This window comes from Bison bison, unplaced genomic scaffold, assembly GCF_000754665.1.
Source record: "Bison bison bison isolate TAMUID 2011002044 unplaced genomic scaffold, Bison_UMD1.0 scf7180017864495, whole genome shotgun sequence".
NCBI classification, from domain to species: Eukaryota; Metazoa; Chordata; class Mammalia; order Artiodactyla; family Bovidae; genus Bison; species Bison bison.
In genome coordinates this window covers 12,991,869-12,997,853 of record NW_011495054.1, presented here as the reverse complement: position 1 = coordinate 12,997,853, position 5,985 = coordinate 12,991,869, and the positions used below count along the sequence as shown (strand labels likewise).

The window sequence follows — 5,985 nt, the reverse complement described above, 5'->3', positions numbered from 1 at the left end:
GTCCGCTCTCCGCCCGCCTCCCAGCAGCACCCAGCCGCCCACTCCCTGCAGACACAGTGCTGCTCGTGCCCCTGGGCTTGCCCTCTGTGTCCCTGGCATGACGTCGGCCCACCTTCAGCGCCCCCCGGAATGCCCCACAGGCCACAGTCACAGCCCCTCCCTGCTGCTGCAGGGCTCCTCCAAGGAGCAAGGCCACACTCGCCTGTGGGCTCTTCTGCGTGGAGACACTGGCCGTGGCCTCTCAACGGCCTTGTCAGGCAAGGACTGTACCGTCCCCGGGGGACAGACAGGCAACGGGGCTCGGGGAGGTGAAGTCCGGCCCCGTACTCCCCCCGCCCCCTCAACTGCGGGCTAGTCTATCTGCCTCCAGAGCAGCCCCCTCACGCCGGGCTGCAAGGGTCCCTGGCTCACTCCCCTCCTGCCACCCCCTCACCTCTCATGGGGCCCCAGGTGCCCTCGGTGCCCCGTCCTGGGAGTCTGGGGTACCTTGGAGCCTGGCCCCCGGCCAGCCCAGCCTGCGTTCGAGGGGGCCTCTGTGGCGAGTGGGGCGGGGTGGACGGCTGGCCCGGGCCCTGCAGCTGCTTCAATACCAGCCTGTGAGTGCCCAGGGTTTCTAAGACGCCTTGTTTCAGAAATAATCAGCAAGAAACTTATATATATATATTTTTTTGATGACGAAAATCTGTAACCCAAGATATAGATTTTTGAAAAAAGTACACAGCATGAGGAACAGACTTCCTTCCATGGCAGGCAGGGTGCGTGGGGGCGGCCATGGCTGAGTCACCGCTGTGCACACCCTGAGCTGGGGGCAGTGCCTGGCCAGCCGCGGAGGGCCCCCCGGCAAGGAGGCGGTGGGGGGGCAGCCGGGCCAGGGACAGGGCTCACCCCACCCATCCAGCCCCACGGCAGCCCTGAAGCAACCCGGCGTCTGGAGACCACACGTGCCGGGCCAGGTCCTGACCCCTCGCCCGACCAGCGAGAACGCTGAGCCGCAAGGTGGCTGGCAGACAGCGACGGTTCCCACTCTGCAGGCCTGAAAACGCAGCTCCTGACACTGAATCGCGGGTTTAGGGCCCTGCCGCTAGGGGGCAGAGGTGGATCTGAACCCAGGCGGTCTGCACGGAGGCGGTTCCTCCTCCTGGATCACCTGAGAAAGGCTCAAATGGCTGGGACGTATCTGGGTGCCGGGCCCTGGGCAAGGCACTGCCTTGGTGAGTGCACGCTGATGACCTGATGAGGTGGGTCTGGGGGGCAGGAGGTGCTCTGAGATCGCCCAGGGCCACAGTCGTGGGTTCTGCAGCCTCCAGGCCTGCCAGCTTCAGAGCTGGGGCTCTGAGTTACAACGCGACCTCCTCTCGCTTCCCGGGTTCACCATGTCTAATAAGCAGAACGGCCACTGATCGGTCAGCGTGGCTGCTGCTGGGCACCGGGAGGGGCATGGGGCGGGGGAACCCTGGCTGTGGTCAGCCGGAACGTGAGCCCCTGTACTCCGAGCCAGAACTGACTGCCCAAACTCTGAGCATCATCCTGCAGGGCGGCCAGGAGTTGGGGTAGGGGGCAGGTCATTGCACCTCAGCAAGTAGCTCTGGGGTCCAGGTCAGGTCCAGCTGCCCGGGACACAGGGAGCTGCTTGCTCTGCTCCTGGGGCGCTGGCTGGGTGTCTGGGGGGCGATGGGAAGGCACTAGGTCAGCAACTGCTGAGCAGTACAGTCTGCCCTGTGGGGAGGGGCAGCCAGTGCCTCCCAGAGAGACAGTGAGGGCATGAGAAGGAAGGGGAAGGGGAGTGAATGGACGACTGATCTTGGGTGCGTCCCAGGAGGCCTGCACAGAGGCGGCAGTCACACACAGGAGGGCAGGGTCGGGAGAAGGGGCACAGAGCTGCAAGCTGGAGCGGGGAAAGGGCACGCTGAGGAGCCTGGGCCTCCATCCTGTGGCCAAACGGACTGTGTGGGCATTTGAGCAGAGGTCCACATTAAAGAAGAGGCTCTGGTGGCGGAGGGCAGGGAGGAGCTTAACGAGGAAGGGGACCCTGGCCCCCAAATGGTGCACTCTGGCCATGTCGAGTCCCAGGTCTCAGTTCAGGGGTCTCTGCAAGCAGCAAATCCACGCTGGACACACAGATAAAGCTCATCAGAGACGCAAATGAGACCACTCGATGTGACCGTGCTCAGGCTGGCAGAAAGGACGGGTGGCATTAACTCCGCTCACACTTTCTGAAAAATGGACCGGCAGATCCCCTCACGTGCATGAACAGGGCAGCTTGCTTCACGCTCCCCCAACCTGAGAAGGGAGCTCTGCTGGCAGGCATGTCGTCTGGGGAAGGAAGATGCTCGTGTACAAAGTGGCTTAGGCTGTGGTTCTCCAGCAGGTGGCCTTGGGGGCTCTCAGGCTTTTCTGACCCCACATGTCCTCTGTGTCCCCACTTCCACTGGGACTAAAACTCGGGGACGATGAGCTCGTGAGAGGAACAAAGTAACCGCCCACATCTCCGCGACACGGCAGACGCTGAACTATCCGTAGACTCAAAACCCTACAGAGATGCTACGACTGCGAGAGCAGCAGCGCCGGAATCCCAGGGCCGCGTCGGAGCCACGCTCCCAGCTACAAGGGCGCCCTGGCTGCTGGCAGTGCCCACGTGAAGCCAGGACTCGGCACAGCACAGCCGTGGGGAGGGCCTGCCAGACTGTGCTGGGGGCGAGAAAATGAAGGGGTCAGAGAGCAGAGGCTTGGCCCAAGGGGGCTGAACGGAGGGTCTGTGCCGGAGGAAGGATGGGAGAGCTGGGGGGCACGGCGAGGAGGAGGCCGGGGCAGGAGGAAGCAGCTCTGCCTGCCCGGCCTCCTGCCTCCTTCCCCCCGGCCTGGCCGCCTCTGTGCTGAACCCCTGCTGCCTGCCCGCCTGCCTGCCTACACGCTGCTGCTCCGGGGGCTTCTGACATTCAGATCAAACCTGCACACAGGACTTCCCTGGTGGTCCAGTGGTTAAGAATCCACCTACCGATGCAGGGGACACGTGTTCAATCCCTGGTCCAGGAAGATTCCCCGTGCTGCGGGACAGCTAAGCCCGTGAAGCACAACTGCTGAGCCTTGCTGCTTCGCAACAAGAGAAGCCACAAGACTGAACACCGCAACTGGAGAGTAGCCCCCACTCGCTGCAACCAGAGAAAGCCCGTGTGTGGCAACGAAGACCCAGCATGGCTAAAAATAATTAAAAATAAGAATATTAAAACAAACTTGACAGAAAAGCAACTAAGCAGGAGCCCAGCGAGCTGCTCCACCAGCCGCAAAGGCCACGACTCCTGAGAGCCGACACTGGCCTGCAGGTGGGGAGGCCAGGTCTGCCCTTCCTCCCCAGGGAACTCCAGGCCAACGCGCTGGCACCTTCTAAGAACGACGTTCCTCAGCCAGGGGTGCCCGGAGCCTCCCTGGCTCAAGTGACAACAGCAAGCGGCAGCTCCCGGCTGTGGAGCTTGGGAAGAGCCCCCAGTCTGGCCCACGAGCCGGGGAGTGGGGCTGGAGGGGTGGTCAGGGAATGATGCCGGCGGCTCTGGGATGGCGGGACCATGTGCCGCAACAGCCCGTGGCATCAAGGGCTCCAGCCTGTTCTCCCGACACCACCATTTCTAGAAAAGCACCAACTCCCAAAATACCCATTGGATTTCACTGGCTAAATGCAAAAACGAATCCTCCTTTTTTTGCTAGAAGAGAATAAATCCATGACATTGAGGTTACTGATGCGTTCCCAAGGCAGAGGTCGCAACTTCTCCATCCACCCCAACCGGGCCAGCAGAGCATGGCAGTCCACAGCCAGTGCAGGAGTTTCCAACCCTTGGGGGCTACCCTGGGTTGGCTGGTGTGCCCCCCCAAATTCATGTCCTTCCTGGATCTTCAGAATGTGACCACAGGACTTCCCTGGTGGCACAGTCGATAGGAGTCCACCTGCCAATGCAGGGGACGCGGGTTTGATCCCACATGCCACGGAGCAACTAAGCCTGTCGTCCACAACCCACCGAGCCGAGAGCCGCAACTGCTGAAACCCGGGCGCCTAGAGCCTGTGCTTCCCACACGAGAAGCCGCCCGATGAGAAGCTGCAACTGGAGAGCAGCCCCGCTCACCCCAACTGGAGAAAGCCTGCGATGAAGACCCACTGTGATCAAAAGTAAGTAAAAATTTAAAAAGAATGTGACCTTATTTGGGTTGCTGCAGGTGCCATTAGTTAAGATGATACCGGAGTAGGGCCGGTCCTTGATCTGCCATGACGGATCTTACCGTAAGAGGCAAAGAGGCAGAACACACACGCGCTGATGGAGACTGGAGTGAAGCACTTACGAGCCGAGGGCTGCCGGCAGCACCAGCAGCGGGGACAGGCCTGGACACACTCTCCCTGGGCCACCAGGGAAGAGCCCCGCCCACACCTTGATTTTGGACTTGCGGGCTCCAGAGCCGTGAGAAGGTAAAATTGCGTGGTGTGAAGCCATGGGTTTGTGGAGACTTGTTACTGCAGCCCTGGGAAATGGTTCCTGCGGCTTCAAGTGGCACAGACTTAATTTCCTACAGCCGTGGAGGGCAGAGGCCCTAAGTGTGGGCTTGCCGCGATGCTGCGCTCCGCTGAAGGCTCCTGGGGAGGGCGTGTCCTCCTTTTTCTGGCTCGTAGAGGCCACTCCCATTCCTTGGCTCGTGGCCCCTTCCTCCATCCTCAGAGTCAGGAGACCGGCATCTTCCAATCTCCTGACTCTGACCCTCCTGCCTCCCTCTCACAAGGACTCAGTGATTACCCCAGGTTATCCAGGTGGGTCCTGCGTAACCTCCCCAGCTCAGGGTCCTCAACTTAACCCCGTGGCCACAATCCCTCTGCCATGGACGGTAACACGTTCACAGGTTCTGGGAATCAGGACACAGACACCTTGGGGGCCGGCACTCTGCCACCACACCGAGGAGCAGCATGCAGAGGCCTCACAGGCCCCTTCGAGCTCCCGCCAGCCTGGCACACACAGCTCTCCCTGACCACTTGGGGGTCTCCTAAAGCCTCCACTGGCCGGCTGTGACTGAGGAGCCCCCGGGCACCACCCGGACCAGGGCTGCTGGAACCCTTTCACCTGGAACTCCTGGGAAGGAGAGGGTTGCCACGGAAACAGCCAGCAGAGCAGAGCCAGGTGGGCTATTTTTAGAACTTTTTTTTTGCCCATCTTTGAGGAAAATGGATCAAGTTTCTGGGTGGGCAAGCCCTGTCAGGGGGCAGTGCAGGCTGGGCTGGAAGGTGCAGGACGGGCACGGTGGGGACGTGGAGTCGGGCGCCCCGTGGCCGCCCCGTTTTGCACTGTTTCTCGCTTGTTTCTCAACCTGGCTTTGCCCTCACCTGCCCGCAAGCACCTCCAAGTCCAGCACAGGGTGAAGAGGACCGTCTCCCCTCCGCCACTGTGGCTGGAGATGAGGAAGAGTTGCCCTGAACCTACCAGCTCGCTCCCCAGTGCTCGGCCAGGACCTGCCTCCATGATGGGAGGAACACCTGAAAATGTGAGAAGAAGGTGGGGGCTTCTCGGAGGTCAAGGCTCAATCCTTGCTAGGCAGGTACCAGGTCACAGACCAGGCAGGGGCCCAGAGTGGGCAGGACCATCAGGGAAGCCCTGTCCCGCTCCCCAAGGAGGCGACCCACAGCCGTTCGGGGTGGGCCGCCAAGGCAGGTGGAGACCAGCAGACAGTCAAGGAGAGCCACTGGCTGGCGAGGGAAGGCCGGGGGGCAGGACCCGGGCTGAGCGCTCCCCCGGCCGGCCCCCTGCCACTCCACAGAAGACAGGGCGGGAGGCCTTGGGAGGAGGGCGCTGCCTTGCAGGTGCGCCCTGTGGGAGGCTGGCATGGCGACACCACGGAGGAGGAGGGGGCTGCCCCAGGGCGGGGTAGCAGGCGCACTAGGCCGCAGGTGGGGCGACCAGAGCCTGGAGGACACGCACCCCTGAGGTGCAGCCCCCGAGGCAGGGCAGGGGGCGCCGC

At 62.2% G+C, this 5,985-nt stretch overlaps 1 protein-coding gene across 1 annotated transcript in view; it reads right to left on the bottom strand.

Moving 5' to 3' along the window:
* Nucleotides 1–5,985, bottom strand: part of OSBP2 (oxysterol binding protein 2) — a 123,969-nt gene that overhangs the window by 25,518 nt on the left and 92,466 nt on the right. The gene's annotated exons all lie outside the window — the stretch shown is intronic.